This window comes from Helianthus annuus, chromosome 9 (genome assembly GCF_002127325.2).
Source record: "Helianthus annuus cultivar XRQ/B chromosome 9, HanXRQr2.0-SUNRISE, whole genome shotgun sequence".
Taxonomy (NCBI): domain Eukaryota; kingdom Viridiplantae; phylum Streptophyta; class Magnoliopsida; order Asterales; family Asteraceae; genus Helianthus; species Helianthus annuus.
This window is the reverse complement of record NC_035441.2, coordinates 71,030,318-71,052,487: the sequence shown is the minus strand read 5'-3', so window position 1 is coordinate 71,052,487 and position 22,170 is coordinate 71,030,318. Positions and strand designations below refer to the sequence as shown.

Here is a 22,170-nt window from a genome sequence, read left to right as displayed (position 1 = left end):
TACGCTTTTGCCCTCAACTTAAATTAACATTTTGTCTTCCGGGTGACATTACAAGTTTGCCCCCAGTGCAAAATCACAGTCATGCCAGCAACTTCCTGGCACTCGCCCGTTGGTCTATTTAGTTTACGATTTATCCCTGAATTAAAATTATGATTTGGCCCTCAGTTAAAAATTACGTTCTTCCCATCATTTTAGTTTTTTTTAACCAAAACTATAAAGGTTTTTTGTTTTAATTGGTTTACTCGATTTTATTTTTTTTCGTGTCAAGGTGTTGCCTAACACTGGCTCATTAGTCCTGAAAAATTACAGTTTTTCCCTGAGCTCAAAATTACGGTCTTATCATCGTTTTTGTTTTTTTTCCCTAGCAAAATTATTGTGGTCTTTTTAATTTGTTGAAAATTATTCGGCCATCGCCCCGCAACGCGGGCGGGGCATCTACTAGTATATATATATATATTGTTGATGAACTATGATGAATAGTAACTTTGTTTTTTCAATAATATATAGCTTTTTATTATTCTTTTATTTAATATATTATAATACTTTACTATTATATTTACTTTTAATAACATATTTTTAATTTTTTTCTTTTTTATAACATATATTAATTTATCAATTAATTTGATACTTATTCAATAATTTACGTTTATAATTTTTTTCTAAAAACTTAAGTACATTGTTGTGCTTGATTTTTCCCCGACATTCCGTTATAACTTTTGTTAAAAACAAAGTTGTACTCAAAATAAAGTAATTATTTGGTATTATAAAACGGTACGGTGATAAACTAAGCCGTTCTAATGGTTTGGCTTTCTAAACATATGCTTTATTTTCAAATCACGTTTGTTTTACATTATCATTTGCTCGGTTTCGCCACAACGCGCGACGTCAATATAAACTAGTTTGATACAAATTTTATTGTATAAAGAAAAATACAAAAAAAAACTATTAATAAAAAAAATCTAAAATTAGTTGTCTATTTCTTATATATCTTTAACCGCAAAATCCGAACCTACAAAACAAACAACTTAATTAGAAATTTAAATATATATAATAAACCCTTACACATTTGACACGAATTTTTACAATCGACACCGTACGTAAAAATTGCTTGCGCTTTTAAACCATTATTTTTTTACATAGAATTTAAAAAAAAAACATACGGTGTCGAATGTCAAAAAAAATTGCACACTTTCTCGAATGTAAACTTTTCTTAATTGTCGAATGTAAAATTGTTTTTTACGTACGATGAAGAATGTAAGCGCTTTGTTTTACACACGTTCGACACAATGCGCCTAAATAATTCTAACATTCGACACCGTCTGCGAAAAAAATGACGTTCATCATCGTACGTAAAAAAAATATTTTACGTGTGAGTTTACATTCGATAGTTAAAAAAAACATTTACATTCGACAAGTGCGTAAATAAATGTTTGACAATCGACATCGTACGTAAAAATTGCCCACGCTTTTACATACCGTTTACATATATTATTATTATTTTTTAATTTTTTGCATACGCTTTACATATGTATTTTATATAGATGTTTTTTCTTAAAAATACGTTGTAGCTCTCTAAATATCACACGTAAATGTAAAATAATTTTTTTACAAATGTGTGTAAAAATAGATTAACGTGTAACATTTAGAGGAGCTCAAGCCGATGATCAAGGGCTTAAAAAACATTCTTTTTACATTTGACAACGCACGTAAAAACATTTTTTTACATTCGAAAATTATTAATATTGATTATTTAACATATTCTGTTAGTTTAGGTTTACGTTTATACCTCTCTCGCGTACGGTTAGACTCGCGTACGATTAGACTTTTTTAATGTAAACTTTTTAAAACTTTTTTACGTCATGGTTGTAATTTATTTTACACCTCTGTTAATTGTTTTAACTTTTTTACGTCAATGTAACTCGCTAAAAACTTTTTTAAAACCATAAACACGATATAATTATAGTTTTATCAAAATATGCAATTTATAACCATTTTATGTAACAAACTAATCACCTATACCATTTAATGCCACAGTTTTGTATATCGGTAAAAAGTGAACCGTGGTATCTTTGCAGTTTGCCCTTAAGGAAAAGTTCATATGTAAAAGGAAAACACATACCTCATCGAACTGCCGATGTGTTTTTCTTCCTGTCAATTCTATCACCCTCTTCTTTAAGGCAACCTTTATCTGGTGGGTAGTAAATCATGTGTACATCTTATCTATAATCTATATCTATAATCTATAATACTATAAAAAGGAGAAGTGATGTACAAGATGGTAATTTTGCCATACGTATCAATTTTAAAGCATTATGTACAACAAAGATCAAGCCACAAATTGAGACAATCTCCAAATTTTTTAAGACGTCTGAGGGGCAACACAGAGATTTCATACATGAAATTCTAGAACCCTACATTTATTATGTCTCTGATGTTCACATTTAATTAAGTTATTGATTGATGAATTTCACCACCGTTCGTCCTTCTATCTACCTAAACAAGCAGTTGATCGGTCCATCATTTTTATATGAACCTGCAATCGCTCTTTAGGTGAAGATGGTGGACCATAGCGACGCAGACGTTCGGAACAGGTTCTGGTTATTGGGGTTGGAGTATGACGGCTTGGGAGTCACGGAAGTGTGGGGGAGAAGAAACATTTGGATTAGACAAGCCGACCGATTATAGAGGTGAGAGAGTTCCTCTAATTAAAAAGATGTAAGGTATTCATTAATTCTTGATCGATTACTCATCTTTTTTTTTCTATAATCTTAAATTTATCAAATTCAAATTGTGGGGTTTGGTAAAAATTTGATCTCAGAAGAAAACCCTAATGGTGGTAGACTGGTAGCTGTGAAACAACCAGTAGTTACTCACTTTTCAGTTATTTGTTTTGATTTTTGTTGAAATTTATAATGGGATTTTGGAATTTAGGGTTTAATTTGGGATGTTGTTTGGTAAAAATTTTGTTAATTGAAAATGCAGGTTGTGTTATGGCAGTATAAAGATAACAAACAGTTTTAGGCGGGGTGTTTGGATGCACGATTAAACCGATAATAGATGTATGGAGTTGCAATTATCAGTCTTGAGTATCAGGTTTTATGCTATCTTGCTTGATTTTATCGTAGCGTCTTTCAGATGAGGTAAATGCTTTTAACTGAATTAATGGTTTATCGAATGGTTCAGTTGTATGATTTATGATTGAGGGTTTCAAAACCCTAATTATTTCATGTTTTATTGTTTAGGTTAACTTCAGATGTATGATCGTTAAGGGGCCGCCGGTGATGGTATCCGATACGATTTCACCGGCGATTGAAGGGCAACTAACAGGGATAAAGATAAGAGACTATGGTCGTACACCGTTGACCCGTTTGTTGTGTGCTTCTCCAGCTTAGGCATGCCCTTCTGTGCATTTTTTTTTATAACAAAGGTCTATTCACTATTATTTTATGTCACGAGTCTTGATCAGCCTCATTTTTACAGGACTATCTTGATGACATACAAGCACAAAACACATTCTGTTGTTTCTGATGGAAAGACCATATCCAAAACGCTGATATTGATTTCTACATTATCTGACACTGCACTTGTTTCGCAAGAATACCCGTGTACACTGCTTGCATTTGTATGTTAGTGGTGCATTTATTTCGTTGTATACATGCATTGGCAAATATTCAGTTGATGTAACGGTAAACGGTTTGATGGGTGGTTTTTGTATACTGGAGAATCATGCAGCTTGCTGCATGCGCAGACTGACTATATCAATCTTTATCAAGTGCACTGGCCTGACCGGTTCGTATATATTCCCTTTAAGCTTTAAATGCATTTGAAAGTAATGTAAACAGTTTTGTATAGAATCATGCAGAGTACTTATGGTGGAACTTATAAGTTAAACGACTAGGTGATGGTCAAAACAGGTCGGGTTGGGTGTGTGTCAAAACGGGTCGATGTGAATAAATGAGTTAAGATTATTAGGCAGGTATTACCTAATACCGTATCTGTTTCATATTTGTAAAAAAAAAAAAACAAATCTAATTTCGTGTTCTCATAGCTAACAACATGTGCGGAGTTACATTATATTTTTTTAACAATATGTTTTTTCCACTGATTGTTTTAGGTTGTGATATTACATTCTTGGTCTAATACCTAAGTAGGTTTGCCAGTTTTTGGCGAGTTGCGGTTGAACTTCTGAACCGCTATCACGGGTTGAACCGGATGTGGTGAGATTGCCTAAAGTGCAAGAATTACTATGCTATTTGGATATAATGTGGATGTTGGAAATTAATTTCTTTGAAGACTTGACTTAAATATGCAGTGAAGCTATATCATGATATGCTTGAAAACAATGTATAGTGCTTTCATGATCCACAGGTATTGCATTTGGGGTAGTTTAGTCGTTGTCTTTGTTCTATAATTTATTTAGGGTATCTTTTTTTCTCTTATTCAACTTATATATAATAAAGAGTAAATTACGATTTTGGCCCCTGTGGTTATATCACTTTTACCCCAAAAGGGAATCTTTTAACATCTGAGCCCCCAACGTCTTTTTTTCTAACCCTTTTGGCTCAGATGTTAGAAGATTCCTTTTTGGTCCAAAATGGTAAAAGTGATATAACCACAGGGGCCAAAACCGTAATTTACTCTATAATAAACTTGGTTTGGTTGAGTTTGGTTTTTTTTTTTATATAAATGTTTTGTAAGATTGTATTTGTATTCATATTGTTAGAGTTCTGATTGTAATACAGGTTTGGGGATTTGAAAAAGTTTATAAAAATGGAAGACTATTCAGAAATGAAGGCATTTCACTACTTTGCAGGTAATGTATGATTAAGTTGACTTCTTATCATTTAACACTTAGCTATTTCAGTCACAATTGTATATTACAGCATGACGAACATGGCAGAAAAAAATGTAACTATCAATCCGCTCTTGCAGTTAATGGGAAACTTGCTGTTGATTATCAGGTGTGTAAACTTCTAAACTGTAGCTATTTAGACGATGAAAGAACACCGAATAGTTGGGTTCCGGATTACTACGCATGTATGGTCATCATCTTTACCTATAATAGTATATAGCCTTAATCATAGTATATAGCTCGATCGCAGGTATGGTCATCATCTTCAAGATGGTTTAGGTATAAATCTATTATGGGTTTAACTGGGTTTTTTATTTCTAAGAGCGTGTAGTAGTCAGAGGAGGAAAGACTGAGAATCTTGGACGCCTGTTGAACTGGAAAAGGGCGTGTAGTAGTCAGAGGAAAGACTGAGATCGAAATATCTGATTCTAAAACAAAGAGTGCAGCAATTGTAGTAAAAGAGGTCACTTTTCATGACTATTTATAAGAGTTTATAGGATTTAAAATTCTTATTACATGAGTTCGTACACCATGCTGGATTAACTTGATTTGGAAATCTGTTTTGTATATGCAACAAATTCCTTATCAGACCAAGAAATCCTCTCTTGTTATGAAAAATGCCGAGCTAATTCAGAACAAGGTATCTTCTTTTTTTATACCCATTTATGTTTTATTCATGCTATATCATTTTATGTTCCATTATAAGTTTATAACCTGAATGTATACTTTTTAGCTTTTGTTAAAGACTTTGGAAGGCATAAGTGATATCCGTGACGCGAGTGATCGATCTGGAATGCGAATAGTCATTGAGGTAATTTTATCATGAAATTTTCGCTTTAATCTTTATTGCTTTCAGAGATCTATTGATACTGTTCTGATTTTTCGTTTTCGGAGATTTATTGGTACTATGAAATTTTCGCTTTAATCTTTTTTGCACTTAATCTCATAAGATAATTGATTACGATTGTTATGTTGTTAATATGAGTGGGCGATACAGGTGCATTGGTTTAGTTTTGATCCGACGTACCACATTGAACGGGATCAAATGTGCTGTTATCTCACCCGTACAACTCAAATGACTCATCAGCTAATAAAATACAACTTACATGAAACTCTTACTTATGGAGGATGGATAGGAAGCTAAGGGGCCTCGGTATTGCCGGTCAATCGAAAACAAGGGTTGCAGCAACATAAAACTCTTACTATAATTATTAATAACTGATTTAACCAATTAAGAAACTTATGAGTTTGTTCATATAGCTTTCTAATAACATATTATAGTTGCGCTTTTTCAGTTATACGTATATAATTGAACAAACAAATTGAATATGAAATCATTCGGGACACTCGCTGCAACGCGCGGGCATTCCCACTAGTTTTATTTTAGTTATAAACCAACACCCAATTTGTAGTATCAAAATGAAAACAAATTACGTTTACGAAGGAGAGTACCTGTTGATTTCAAAACAAACACTAATTTCATAGTGTTACAACAGCCAAATAATCATACTAATTCAAACACAACATAATAAGTTACTGAAAATTACCATTAAACCCAATATTTCAATAAGAAAAAACTATGCCTTTCAAGAACACGTGCTTATCAACAACCCCTAAAATTTCAACACAAAAAACCTGGATCTAGAACGAGTGTCATTCAAATCGAGCACCAAAACACAAAACGTCGCCGGTTTCCTTCATGCCTTGTGACGGATCTGAAAACCACGAACTCGGAATCGGAATCGTTGAAAATGACGCTGTTTTCTTATAATCTGAACAAGTTGTGTTCTAAGTCAAAGTAGAGATGATGGACGAACTTGGGGTAGGACGCCTGTTTAAGGTTCGCCGGAACCCTAATCGGACCACCGTCTTCAAATGAGAGAGAAATATGAGAGAGAGAGATTATTTTGATGTAACTGAAAAAATAGAGAGAGAAACAAAGAAATTGGGAATTTGTTTTAAAAAAAGAAGAGAGAGGCCAATGATCCCTGGATAAGTGGTGGAGAATTTGTATTTTTCTTGAGAGATGCAAATTTAACTCTCACTTGTTGCAGAGTGATTCACTGGTGAACAATGATAGGAGACCCAGGGAAATCTGGGTTGAATTCTTAAGCCAAACGAGTTTTACTGGTAATTTCACTGTCGTGCCTACGGGCGGGTGGGTTACTGGGTTTCCCCGGAATTGGTGGTGGACTCGGGTTGCTCTCGGAGTACTCCGTTTGTCCAGTGGGTGCCCCGAAAGTGCTCGGGATTGAGTTTGTTGGCCGTTCAAAAAAAAAAAAAAGAGAGCGAGAGAGAGAATGTAGGATCGTGTTTTGACCCGAACGAGTCTATCAGAGGAGTTTTGATCAGATACAGGTGCGGAAAACAAGTACCTGACGTAGAAACAGCTAGATCTTCACTTAAATCACTTTTCTGATTGATATTACAACGTTTACATTCAAATCTACACCGGCAGCACCTCGGTATGAAATCTCACCAAAGTTCTATGAGGTTCGCTTATGTGCACCTATTTATAGGTGAAGAGGTTCCCTTCAAGGGACATGTCCGAATAAGCGGACCTGACAAATAAGCGGAGCTGACACATAAGCGGACCTCCTATGTCCATATAAGCGGACTTGACACATAAGCGGACCTCCTATGTTCATATAAGTGGACCTACCCTCTAAAACACATATACTCTCCAGTTTTCTCGTAAAACGCGCCCTAATCTATACAATACAATGTATAACATGAGCTAAGACGAAATCAACAGATGAAGTGCACCAACAAACTCCCCCTCAGATGTTGATGGAGTCGTTCATTGAGTCACGACTATGCTGTGTCTTCACATCTTCAGTCTTGATCAGTCTCTGGGCTTCTCTCTCTCTCTGTCTTCAGACTCCCCCTCTCGATTACTGGTATTTCTTTGTTCTTCAGTAACATCTTCAGGATCATTATCTGGCTTTCCATCTAACAGCTTCTCAATATCAACCAGCTTGGCTCTTCATGTTCAAAGATCGTTGTCTGGCTATCTCCAATCAGAATCCTCAGGTATTGGAACCTGGCTCTCATCTAGCTCAGATCTCAGAAACGAATAACCTGGCTCATCTTATCCTGCAAAAACTCTACCTCAAAGTAAATTTCTCTCACATACATATTTCAAACATAAACTTGCACTAATTAAGACTCTTCTTCAAAACAAACATAGATTTTGATGAACCACTTGAAAGGTTAGATTATGAAAACATTTAATTTCAAACATACACTCCCCCTCAAATATTGCTCATCATGTTTAGCACTCGGAATTTTGAAAATCAGCTTTCCAATATCAGTTGTCAAAAATCTTTTTGAATTTTTTTTAAACTTTATGCTAAAACACATTGAAAATCTTTTTGGATTTTGTAATAAATAAACATGAAATGCAGTAAGGAAATATTTACAAATAATATCTTTTGTGAGTTCGTGTAAGAGGATCATATCAGTTTATGAGACATGTCACTAACACCGTTAAGCTTGATTACATTTTTAGTTTAAAACAATTCACCTAGATTGTCAGTATATCGGTCCACTGGAATTCTCACACAAAGTTCAATTGTTTCGAGATACGATGTTAATGTCTTAGATACTAACCTATCTGTGTGTCCCACTACTTGAATATACTCCCGTATCTAAATCCCAATATTCAGTCTTACAGGTGAATATACTACAAATGATATCTGTATATAATTTAAGGGGTATGCAAGGGCCGAGGGATCTCAGGTCGATACTTCCGTATGCGCAGAGAGATATCAGCTTCGACTTTTCAGTGTGTCCCCTTTAGAGGATCTTTTAGCATTCAACAGCAGATTATCAATTTTATTGTCTAATCAGCTGAGGGCTTTTTGCTATGTTTCAAGCAAATGCAACAAGTATTATCCGAGGACTAGGTCAGAACTTCCATTCAGCAGAAGTCCTGGGATAATACCCCAGATATCATAGAGTATAAAGACCTAGTATATCAGAATACAGAACCTTTCAAACGAGATTTCAGGGGTTACCTATATATCCAAGTTTGTGTTAACCCACAGAACAAGCAAGTTTGAAATTTAGTTTATATCTCGTCACAATTTACTAAGTGTGTAAAAACCTACTGGCACATCCTCAGTGAGATTGTTTATCACATTTTATCTTTACATTTCTTTAGCATGTTGTGACAGCCTACTTATGTACTATCATTTCCTCTTTTCACAACAAAAACTCATTTTTGAATTTTATAATGTTTTTGTTGATGTGTGTAAAATGCAACATATAAATTACATCAAATGAGGCATAAAACTAACCCTTTTTTAGTACTAATGTTGGAAAAAAAGTGTTTTTGTCTTCCTTTTGTATTTTCAGGATTAAATGAGCTCAAATTAACAAAAGAAGCAAAAAGACAGCTAAATCTAACATAAATACAAGAAAAGGGACATAAGTGGATTGCCCGACCCCTCGACAGCATCCTCCCAAGCAAAATAGAGAAGGCAGAAGACTGAACACGCCCCGTGCTCAGCCAGCACGGGGCCGTGCCCAAGAAGCAGCAGAAAAGACAAACCTATAGAAGCTTCTATTGCCCACCACGGGGTCGTGCCCAGTGAACACGGGGGCGTGGCGAAAGTACTGCAGGCGCATTAATTGTAATTGCGAATTACAATTAATGAAGAGAGAAAATGTCAGACAGGCACGGGGCCGTGCCCAGCCTTTTGTTCAGCATATAAATAGGAGTGCTTGGTTTCATTGCAACTCATCCCTTGGCACACCACCTCTCTCACACTTCATCCACCACCCACCACCATCATCCATTGTCCATCATAGAGTGTGTGAGTCGTCTCAGGATCCAAGATTGATCGTAAGAGTTCTTGACAATCAAGGCCATGTTTGCCTAAGTCTCTTACATCACTTGGTGAAGACAAGTGTTTAGTATAATACTTTTTATTTTCAATCTTTTGCACTTTTTATTTGGTTTTGTATTAATGACTTTAATAACTAGTTGCTTATGTTGAAGGTGATCTTTCCTTATCGTTTGTCCGTGGTGTCTTGGCATTATTTTACTGTCTATATAAAATAAAAGATTTTCACCATTCATATCTCCATGGTCTATATGGAGGTATGTTGGCTACCTGGTCGGGGGTTAAGGGAACGGTTTGGTAAGGGTCTTGCCCTTGTTCAGCGTTTAGAGGTCCTGCAAGGGACATGGGTCAAATTTAGTAGGATCTCCTTCAATACCCATAGGTATTGGATGGCGGGGATCCAAACTCTTTGACCCCCTCATAAGTTAACTACTATTAATACTATAACCCGGCTATTTAGGACTGTATCCCTGCTGACTCAGACTACTTAGTCGAGGGTAACGTCACATCCAAAAGAGGGGCCTACCATAATTTGCATTAATTACTTAATTCATTATCTTTCAATAATCCAACCCTTTAGGATTGTATCCTTGCTGACTCAAGCTACTGGGTTGAGGGTAACGTCACCTTCAAAAGAGGGGCCTACTGTAATAACTAAGATAATCTCTTAAACAAGTGCAAAAGTGCGAAAATAATCAAAGGTTATACTAATACACGAGTCGGATCCAAGTGATTCATCTTGTTTATCTATTTTTATTTTTATTTTATTTTCAGCATTTAGTTATTTTTATTTTCTTAGTTTAAAAATCTTTTCTAACATTTTGATTTGATTAGACGTTGAGGATAAACCGGTACTAAAAGCTCTTGTGTCCTTGGACGACCTCGGTATCTTACCAACACTATACTACGTCCACGATGGGTGCACTTGCCCATATGTGTGTTTAGTGTTAGTAAATATCGTGTTTTATAAATTTAAAACTTGGCTAAAAGTGTAAAAAGGGCTTAAAATATACATCAAAAATATATTACACTACACACGCATCAAGTTTTTGGCGTCGTTGCCGGGGACACAAGGATTTTAAGAAAGCTTAAAATCGACGGCCTAATCTATTTTTCAAAACCTTTTCAAAACGCGCGCACATTTTTCTGCATTTTAGTTTAGTTTGCATTTACAGTAGCCTGAACACGGGGCCGTGCTCACTGAACACGCCCCCGTGCTGCATATTTTTAGATTAGATACCCAGATACAGAGTCTGAACATGGGGCCGTGCTCACTGAACACGCCCCCGTGCTCAACGAGACCAGTAACTTTAATTAAAATGCCTAGATACAGATCCTGAACACGGGGCTGTGTTCACCAGACACGGGGCCGTGTCCAGCCTTCTGTTTCCGTCTTTGTTTTTGTTTTCTGGTCCCGAGACTCAGTTGTGGTCTGCTGAGTGATTCTTATGGATCAATACTCAGGAGGTTACAACTACACCTTTGAGGAGGATGATTATATGAGAGACTATTGCACTAATTGTGGAAACCCGCACTCGGTACAATATTGTAACTTGTTTCAACCATCCACTTCATACAACCATTATGAGGAGCCCAGGTACGAGCCATCAACTTCATATACATCCTATGAAGACCAAAGGTATGAACCTTCTCCCTCATACTCATATTTTGATGAACCAAGGTATGAACCTTCATACTCGTACTTTGAAGATTCAAGATATGAGCCACCACCTTCATACACTTATTATGAGGAACCATGGCGTGAACAACCCACCTCATATGAGTACTATGAAGAACAAAATTTCGACCCTTATCCATCATATACTTACAATGAAGAACAATGGTGTGAACCATCTACTTCATATGAGTACTATGAGGAACCAAGGATCAAACAACCGGATTCAAGCTTCGAGGATCCCAATCCTTTCTCTATCACCGAAGTAACCGACAGGATATTAGAACACATTAAAACTATCGAACGTTGCATAAAAGAATCTCGCGCAAGGGAAGAGGAGTCCCGCGCAAGAGAAGAATTAAAAAAAGAAACGATAGTTGAAAATGTAAAAATGGAAGAACAAATAAGTGAAAAACCGACACATGAGTTAAACAGCGAAAGAGGTGAGGTCTATAACGCTAAAATACAAGAAGAGTCTAATTTTGAAGAAATTAATCTCTTGTCACCTTCTTTTGAAAATCATTGTTTAGTAACCTCTCATGCTAAGTTTCTAAAAGAGCTAAACACTAATACTAAAATTGAAGAAATGGTAAGTGTTAAGTTAACTAGTGATCAAACCTCGCTAATAAAAGAAGATCCTTTTGAAATTAACATTACACCGGTTCCATGTTTCTTTCAAAATTCATTTATTAGTAATATCACCATTGATAAAGATCTTTGTGTTAACATAATGCCTAACTACATTTTTGAAAAGTTAAGTATTAGTGATTTTGCTCCACTTCAAATACCCATTTTTCTATCCGTTCGGAAAGTAATAAAATCAATCGGTGTAGTTGAGGATGTCTTGGTTCAAGCAAATCAAATGGTTATTCCAACCGACTTTGTCATCCTTGATGACGCTCCTCTAGTCTTGGGAAAACCTTTTGTGAAAACTCATGAAGCTTTGAAAAACCGAAAATTTAACAATCTACCTCTTCAATTAGGGGCATTCAAAATAAGCATAGATCTTGAGCGTTCAATGAAATATCCTTTTGGCAATAATGACCCCCTAATTGAAGATGAAGATGAGCCACCCGATACAATTGAAGAAGATGACCACTTTGTTGAAGAAGAGGTCGCCATAGAACAAACTTTTAAGGTTCTTGATCTAGATGAGCCACAAAATAAGGTGTCTTCTAAAGACCCACCCATTGAGCTCAAAGAACTTCCTAAAGGTTTGGAATATGCTTTTCTAGACAAAGATGGTAATTTACCTGTAATTATTTCGTCTAAATTAAGTAGCTTAGAAAAAGAAAAACTAGTTAATCTTCTTAAAAAACACAAAAATGCGATTGCTTGGAAGCTTGTAGATATTAAAGGAATAAATCCTTCCATGTGCACGCACAAAATTTTAATGAATGATGACTACAAAACAGTAATACAACCACAACGAAGAGTAAATCTCAATGTGCAAGAAGTGGTTAAAAATGAAGTCATCAAGCTACTTGACGCCGGACTAATCTATCCTATCTCCGATAGTCCATGGGTAAGTCCCGTCCAAGTAGTCCCAAAGAAAGGAGGTATGACGGTAATAACTAATGAAAAAAATGAATTAATACCAACAAGAACCGTCACAGGATGGAGAGTTTGTATAGACTATAGACGATTAAATGAAGCAACAAGGAAATACCACTTTCCTTTGCCCTTCATTGATCAAATGTTAGAACGACTATCCGGTCATAAATTTTACTGTTTCTTGGATGGTTTTTCAGGTTACTTTCAAATCCCGATAGCACCTGAAGACCAAGAAAAGACGACTTTTACATGCCCCTATGGAACTTTCGCCTATCGACGCATGCCATTCGGTCTATGTAATGCACCTGCAACATTCCAACGTTGTATGGTGGCTATTTTCCATGACATGATAGAAAAGACAATGGAAGTCTTCATGGACGACTTTTCTATCTTTGGAGACTCATATGACCAATGCCTCGATAACCTTGAACGAATGCTATCCCGATGTGAGGAAACTAACCTCGCCCTTAACTGGGAAAAATGCCATTTCATGGTAACAGAGGGAATAGTACTTGGTCACAAAATCTCAAGCGAAGGAATGGAAGTTGATCGAGCAAAAATAGAGACTATTTCTCGATTACCTCCACCATCCTCCGTTAGAGCAATCAGAAGTTTCCTAGGGCATGCCGGATTTTATAGAAGGTTTATCAAGGACTTTTCGAAAATTTCAAGACCTCTAACAAAATTACTTGAAAAAGATGCACCTTTCATCTTTGACAAGGAATGCAATCAAGCATTTCTAACCCTCAAGGAAATGCTAGTCAATGCACCTAACATGATAGCGCCTGATTGGAAATTTCCTTTTGAAATCATGTGTGATGCAAGTGACTTTGCTGTTGGAGCAGTCTTGGGACAAAGAAAAGAAAAGCATTTCCACCCAATTTATTATGCTAGTAAAACACTTAATGATGCACAAGAAAATTACACAACTATTGAAAAAGAGTTACTAGCTGTGGTATTTGCTTTTGATAAATTCCGTTCTTACCTTGTTCTTTCTAAAACTGTAGTCTATACAGATCATGCAGCTATCCGATACCTCTTCATGAAACAAGACGCAAAACCCCGTTTGATCAGATGGATTCTACTCCTCCAAGAGTTCGATATTGAAATTAAAGACAAAAGAGGAGCAGAAAACACTGCTGCAGATCATCTTTCACGTCTAGAAGACCCAGCTTTGGAGGCAACCAGGGACGAATAGATCAACGAAAAATTTCCCACAGAGTCCTTGGAAATGGTGGAGAGCAGACAAGAACCATGGTATGCCGACTATGCTAATTACTTAGCTAGCGGTATAGTCACCAAAGGATGGCCGCATCATCAAAGAAAGAAATTCTTTGCTGATGTAAAGCATTACTTTTGGGAAGACCCTTATCTTTTCAAAATGTGTGCCGACCATGTAGGACCGGTTTTGACGCCGTTCGATTGCGTAACGAACGTTTCACGTGCGGAATCCGTGAACGAACGTGACCGAACACACGATAACGTACTACTAATGTGATTCCATTGCTAAATTTGACGTGTACGGTACAAGAATCACAAATACACAACTTTCTCTCTCTACTTTCTCTCTCTAGAAAGTCTTCTCCAAGTCTTCTCCAAATCTTCTCCAAAAAGTCTAACTAAAATCATGACATATCTCCTATTTATATGGTCAAGGCAACTAAATGAAAGTTTACACTAATTACAAGTTTGCCACCTTGCCATTTCTAACTAAATATGACAATATGCACTTGATTTCTTCTCGGCTTGTCTTTCTCTCTCTCTAAGACTCGAACGAAGATGTAGTCGACAGACAACTGCACCAACAGACTCCCCCTTGAATGTTGACGGAATCTTCAGTGAGAGTCTTCAATCATTTCCAGCTCTTCACTCTTGTTCGGTCTTCTTCAGGAACTCAGCCTGGAATCAAATTTTTATCAGGAACTTCCTCCTTGAATCATATGCCTGGAACTTTCTCTGGCTCTAACTTTCATCAGACTCCCCCTATCATCATGCTGGGATCTCTGTCTGGAAATCGTTATCACCATTGAAATCAACTCCTGGCTTTCTCTGTAGCAACAGGATCAGAAGCCTGCAAAACTCAAACACTCTATCACAAACCAAAATAATTGTGATTCAACTTAATGAATCAACTAATTATTCGATAGCTTTTTCAAATTAAACATTGATTCACAAATTTGAAATATTTCAATTTCTGATTCAACCTAATGAATCATTTTAAACATTTCAAATGATTTAACCAACCCGTCTGTTCATCAAGTTTAGCCTTTGAGATTTTGAAAATCAGCTCTTCACCATCAGTTGTCGAAAATCTTTTTGGATTTTTCAAAATATAAAATGTAAATGCAAAAACAGAAATTTAAATGGAAAACAAACATATTTTTGTGAGTTTGTGTAAGAGGATCATATCAGTTTTTGAGACATAACACAAGCACCGTTAAGCTTCTAATCGTTTTAAGTTCTAAACGATTCACGTAGATTGACGATATAATTGTCCTCTTAAATTTTCATACAATTTTCAATCTATTCAGGATACTATTTAGGTATTTTATGAACTTAGTTCAATTCATGTGTCCCACCTCTTGAATATACTCCCGTATCCAGAATCCCAATATTCAGTCTTACAGGTATGAACACTACAATGATGTCTGTACATAAATTAGGGGAAAGATGCGAGAACTGAGGGATCTCAGGTCAGAACTTCCGTTCAGCAGAGAGATATCAGCTTCGACTTAGCAATGTGTCCCCTTTAGAGGATCTTTTCAGCTACAACAGATGATTATCAATTTTATTGTCTAATCAACTGAGGGCTTTATGCTATATTTCAAGCATATGAAGAAAGTATTAGCCAGGGACTAGGTCAGAACTACCGTTCAGCAGAAGTCCCGGAATAATACCCCAGACATCATAGAGTATAAACACCTAGAATATCAGAATACGAGACCTTTCAAACGAGATTTCAGGGGTTACCTATATATCCAAGTAGTGTTCCCCACAAATTTCACAAGTTTGAAATTTTAGGTTTATATCCCGAATAAATCTACTAAATGTACAAAAACCTATCGTCACATCATCAGTGAGACCGTTTATCACATTTTTCATTACATTTCTTTAGCGTGCTGTGATAGTCCAACTGATTTACTATCATTTCCTCTTGTTTTGCAACAAAAACTCATTTTTACAATTTTTCAATGTTTTTGACATTTTCAAATTTTCTAATTTTTTTAAAATTTTACTCCCCCTAAAATCAAAATATGTTTCAATTTTGATTTTCTGGGAAAATTTGAAACAAACTGTACAATTCTGACAACATGATGAGAATCACTTCAATTCTCCATCCATATGGCATAAACAATCAGAACTCCCCCTCACAACAAACTATTTTCCCATAATGATTTCAAAACACTTAAGTTTGTTTTAATCAGAATGGTTTTTCCGGAAAATAAGTTTAGTTGTTTTTATCTTTTGTAAAATGGGGTTCAAATCATCACTTTGTTTACCAAATTCTTGAATGATAATTAAATCAAGTCCAATTCAATGACCTTGATTTAACCACTTGGAAGATCTAGACCAATCACTACCATACAACCACTTGTAAATTTAGCAATTCAAGCTCTTCAAACCTGTTTTTCAACCAATTACCATCTTTAGGTTGAATTCTCAAGATGCCGATTCCTACCCCTCGCTTACAAACCTGGGAGTTCCGGCAAGTCCTGCAACTTCACAAACAGATTTAGAAAAATGCCGATTCATGATCCGCAATACCATCTTGGGATCTCCGGCAAGTCAGGTTTTTCTATTTAAACAATTTCACCCAAGCCTGACTGACCTTGGGTGATTTTGAATTCTTGCTCAACAATGGTGGAAAATTTGCATCATCCATTGCTAAACTAGAATTCTCAACTTTTACCTCAACCAATGGCTCCTCTGGTTTTACCATACCAGAATCATTGCCTGCAGGTGGCTTGTCCGACTTTGATCTGTCAGATTCATCGCCGACCTTTTCCTTCTTCTTCCCTCTCTGTTCTGTCCTCAGATTTGTATCTGATGAATTCGTCTTGCTTGTTTTTGCAACTGAAGGAGTCGATTCATCAGAACTTTTATTCTGTTTATCCCGTGAACCCGAGGACAATATCTTCTCGAGATATTCTCTCGCTTTCTTTCTCTTCTTCCTCAGTCGGTCTTTCTGCCCCTGAGAAAGTTTAACTTTCTTTTCCTGAATTGACTGTACTGGAATTTTAGGTTTCAGAACCTTTTGTTCCTGGGGCTTGACTTTGACTGAAATTTTTGCCGATTTCTGAGAATTATCCCTCAATCTTTTATTCGATCTCCTTGGGCAATCTCTGGCAATGTGACCTTTGATATTGCAATTAAAACATCTCCTGGTCTCAAAACTCCAATACTGGCAGTTAACAGCAATATGCCCCTGATAGCCGCAGCTATAGCACACCCTGTTATCGTACCAATCACCATTCTTAGTCCAAACGCTCAAGTCAAAGCATTGTTTGGCTTGGTGATATTCCTTTCTCAACTTTGCTGGATTTGGCTTTGAAGCACTGTGGTCCAACCTGCACCACTTATTACCAACAATTTTAGAATTTTCATTTTTTATATTTTTTAATTTTTTCTTTTGATTGAATGAACGATCTGATGAATTTTTTCTATCTTTTTGAACAATTTTTTCATTTTTAATCTTTTGATTCTGTTCTGCTTTCTTCTTCAAAGGTTTTTGCTTCGAGCATTCACCCTTTTCAGTTGATTGCAGAACAGTTTTCTGAAATTTTTCCTTTTTATCATCAGATTTTTCATAACAATCTTTAACTTTGACAGAGTCAAAGTTTGTGACATCGTCACTTATTGGAACAGAATTGATTGGTTTTGGACATGGAATATCCAACTTGTCAGATTTAGTCGCAAAACTGATCAATTTCTTTTCAAGTTCATCAATCTTGATCCTTGAACTCTTAGCTTCGTCTTCAAGCTTAGATATTCTTTCAAGATGAGACTTGATTGAATTTTCATGTTCATTTTTCAAATTTTCAAGAACAGTCTTTTCATTTTCCAAAATTTTTATCTGTTCCTGAAATTTTGATTCACTGGCTTTCAGGTTTTTGTTTTCAAGCTTGATCCAGAAATCCTCATCTTCTGACGATTTCTGTTTGTTTTCAAAAACCTTTATATTTTCTTTCAACTTCCTGTTTTCAAATGTCAAACTGTCCAAACCACCCAACAGTTTGTCATTTTCTGCCTTCAACTTCTCACAACTTTCTTGAATCATAAGAATCTGTTTTTCATCATCCTGCTTCTCTTCTCTCAACTTCTTGATTTCCAATGCCAAACTTTCCGCATCTTTGACAAGTTTGTCATTATCAGTCTTAAAGTTGTCGCATTCGAAGCATACTGTTTTCACAGATTCTTCAACCTTCGGCACTTGTTCTTTCTCTATCTTGTATGTACCTGCACCAAAGATTGTAACAAGATCAAGAGGATTTCTATTATCATCGATATAACAGCCTCTTTTCATATCATACACCGACTTTCTTTTTGTTCCCAAACAAAAATTGATTCTTTTGTTTATTTCTTTTATCACTTCTAAACTCAAATCTTCCAAATTTATTTTTATCTTATCCAATAATTCTCTCTTCTTTTGATAATTCTCATAATCGTGATGTTTAAGTTCGCCGATGAATTTATTCAGAGTTAATTTTGAAAAATTAGAATTTTCTTTCAAATTTTTCAAAACATCATCCCATTCAACTGATAAACCATTAGCGAACTTTGATACCATCTCAGCTTCTGATATCACTATTTGATTTTCCTTCAAATAGTCTATCAAACGTTCAAAACGTTTCTCCAGATCATCCAATTTTTCATCTTTCTTACTCAAAAAGCCTTTGAAACGTTCATACCAAATTTCTTTTGATATTTTCTGATAAGAACTACTAAGATATCCTCGATACCAACTATTCATTCTCTCAAGATCATTGTTTTCTTGCACATCAAACCTCATTGTCATTTTTCACAAAAACAAACCCGACATGTGTTTACGTTCAAATGGTGGCACCTCCAGTCCACTACACTAATCAACAATTGGGCCTTGGGCTGCACAAACAACAACTCAAAGTGAAATAGGCTGAATATGGACGGTGCTTGTGGGCCTTCTAAAAATAGTGGGACGGTGGGTAAAGGTATGATTGGTTAGATTGTTTAATGGGTCGGTGGGTAATGGGCTTTGATAATGGGGCGGTCAAATGATCTTAACACACAACTGATAGTGGGGCGGTGACAGTTTACAAAGCCCAAGATTTGATGTTTATGTTTTATGAGCGGCAGGTGAAAAATATGGGATTGGTCAATGAAGGCGGTGTAGACAACTAAACAACAACAACAGGCCTTTCAGAATGATTGGATAGGTGAAATCTTGGGCGGCAATATAATAGATTCACATGGGCTGCACATGGAATTGGCTGACATATGGCGTGTACTTAATGACAACAACAACTTCTAGTGATGTAGCCGACAACAATCAGCAAGATCAGACAATCTCGTGAAGACGGTGACAAATAAGCGATTCAACCTATGATTTTTGAGCGGTTCAAAGGTTGACCTACGAGCGGTTCAAACAAGAATTACGAGCGGTTCCAGACATTGATTACGAGCGGTTCCACACCAATTTTCAAGCGGTTCCAGATGTTCACAAAGGCGGTTCCAAGCTAAATTTTCGAGCGGTTCATAGCTGAAACATGAGCGGTTCCAGACGTGATTTCGGACCAAAAAACTTCGATATCTCCAAAATTACATGGAATTTCGATCTGAAACTTGGTAGGGTTTTGATACTATGTATGTCGCACAATATATCAAAAATTCAGACGAAACGGACCGTGAAAACACGTTCAATTTGTCGAATTTCCAAGAAATGAGTAGAATATGAAGAAATCGACGAAATCGGATCTGAATCGGCTCTGAATCGGATGAAATCTGTACGAGAACGACGTGTTTGATCAAGCAATCGAGCTCCTAGCTCTGATACCACTTGTAGGACCGGTTTTGACGCCGTTCGATTGCGTAACGAACGTTTCACGTGCGGAATCCGTGAACGAACGTGACCGAACACACGATAACGTACTACTAATGTGATTCCATTGCTAAATTTGACGTGTACGGTACAAGAATCACAAATACACAACTTTCTCTCTCTACTTTCTCTCTCTAGAAAGTCTTCTCCAAGTCTTCTCCAAATCTTCTCCAAAAAGTCTAACTAAAATCATGACATATCTCCTATTTATATGGTCAAGGCAACTAAATGAAAGTTTACACTAATTACAAGTTTGCCACCTTGCCATTTCTAACTAAATATGACAATATGCACTTGATTTCTTCTCGGCTTGTCTTTCTCTCTCTCTAAGACTCGAACGAAGATGTAGTCGACAGACAACTGCACCAACAGACCAACTCATCCGAAGATGTTGTCCATGGTAACGTAGCACGAAGAATTCTCCGTCATTGTCACGAAGGTCCATACGGAGGACATCATGGTGCCGCTAGTACCGCACGAAAGGTATTTGATTCAGGATTTTATTGGCCAACCATTTACAAGGATGCACAAGACCTTTTAAAGACATGTGATGCTTGCCAAAGATCAGGTAATATTTCTTCCAAAAACGAAATGCCTCAAAATGGCATTCTCGTTTGTGAAATCTTCGATGTGTGGGGACTCGATTTCATGGGACCCTTCCCACCGTCAAAAGGAAACAGATATATACTTGTGGCAGTTGACTACTTGTCTAAATGGGAAGAGGCCGAAGCTCTTCCAAAAAACGATGGAAGAGTAGTGGTAAAATTTCTGAAAAAATTATTCTCTCATTTTGGAACACCAAAAGCTTTGATAAGTGATAGGGGTACCCATTTCTACAATCATCAACTCGAAAAAATCTTAACAAGGTATGGGGTCTATCACCGGGTCTCAACAGCATATCACCCTCAAACAAATGGGCAAGCCGAAGTGACTAACCGAGGTTTAAAACGAATACTTGAAAAAACCGTAGGGTTAAATAAAAAGGAATGGGCTGATAAATTAGATGATGCTTTATGGGCTTTTCGAGCTGCTTATAAAACCACTATAGGCACAACCCCATATAAGCTTGTCTATGGAAAAAGTTGTCACTTGCCAGTAGAAATAGCTCACAGGGCCTACTGGGCAATAAAAAGCGTAAACTTAGACTTAGAAACTGCAGGTAAAAATCGATTATGTCAAATGAATGAATTAAACGAATTAAGAAATTATGCATACTCTAACTCCGAAATTTATAAGGAAAGAATGAAAAATTTACATGACAAATATATTAAGCCTAATGAATTTCGGGTAGGAGACCAAGTTCTGTTGTTTAATTCACGACTTCGATTATTTCCTGGTAAACTAAGGTCTAGGTGGTTAGGACCTTTTTCCGTCACCCATGTTTTTCCTCACGGTGCAGTAGAAATTAAAGCTCGAAATGGTATTCCATTTAAAGTCAATAGCCAACGGCTAAAATTCTACCGAGGATCCATTGAGGATGAAGAGGAAGAGATCTCGCTTCAAACGGTTAACGAATGAAAAACACTCACATCATACCCGGTATGTTACAAACAGGTGAGTATACATCGAAACCGGTAAGTCTTCTAACCATGTCTTCGGAAAAATGGGCATGCACACGAGCACAAAAAAAAAAACTTTTGCTCGGCACGAGGCCGTGTCCGCTGGACACGGGGCCGTGTCGACGCAACTGTCGGGATAAAACCCTCATTTCATAACAGTTACCTCATTCCACACGCCCCGTTTTGCCGAAAACGCTCTGGTTCAAGGCGATTTTCCGCAGATTTCCGACGTTACCTCCACGTTTAACAACATCAAGGTATGATTCTATCATCATTAGTAGTTAGATTAGTTACTTGCATGTAGTTAAACATCAAAAATTTGGGGAAAAATCTAGGGTTCTTCAAGTTCATACGTATCGAACTCCAAATTTTTGATATAATCTGTTAGTATTAGTTTAGATTAGTGTAATGGGAAGTAAATACACTTGTATTGTTGATAGATTTGCCTGATTTCTCACTAAAACCTCAAACCCTTGTTTTTCAACTGAAAAAGATGAAATTGAAGGGGTAAACGGGTTGTTTTGGGAAAAACGGCACTTGGGGTTTCATTTTCGGGGGAAACCGCTCCTACTTGGCTAAAAATTTTCAGATTTTCGGGACCGGGA

General features: G+C 36.5%; 2 long non-coding RNA genes across 15 annotated transcripts; both read left to right on the top strand.

Moving 5' to 3' along the window:
- The first annotated feature begins 2,293 nt into the window (after positions 1-2,293).
- Positions 2,294-3,390, top strand: LOC118481994. Of its 3 annotated transcripts, none has more exons than XR_004866642.1 (3): positions 2,294-2,715; positions 2,983-3,140; positions 3,243-3,390. It is a non-coding gene; the product is annotated as an uncharacterized LOC118481994 (long non-coding RNA). The 3 variants fall into 3 exon arrangements; XR_004866641.1 differs by having other exon boundaries at positions 2,295-2,720; XR_004866640.1 differs by having other exon boundaries at positions 2,303-2,687.
- Positions 3,391-3,484: 94 nt separating this feature from the next.
- LOC110877630 lies at positions 3,485-6,174 on the top strand. Of its 12 annotated transcripts, none has more exons than XR_004866636.1 (8): positions 3,485-3,622; positions 3,733-3,789; positions 4,115-4,217; positions 4,313-4,368; positions 4,743-4,813; positions 4,933-5,492; positions 5,586-5,663; positions 5,850-6,174. It is a non-coding gene; the product is annotated as an uncharacterized LOC110877630 (long non-coding RNA). The 12 variants fall into 12 exon arrangements; XR_004866638.1 differs by having other exon boundaries at positions 3,723-3,789; XR_004866633.1 differs by having other exon boundaries at positions 3,485-3,789; positions 4,933-5,315; positions 5,442-5,492.
- Positions 6,175-22,170: the final 15,996 nt, after the last annotated feature.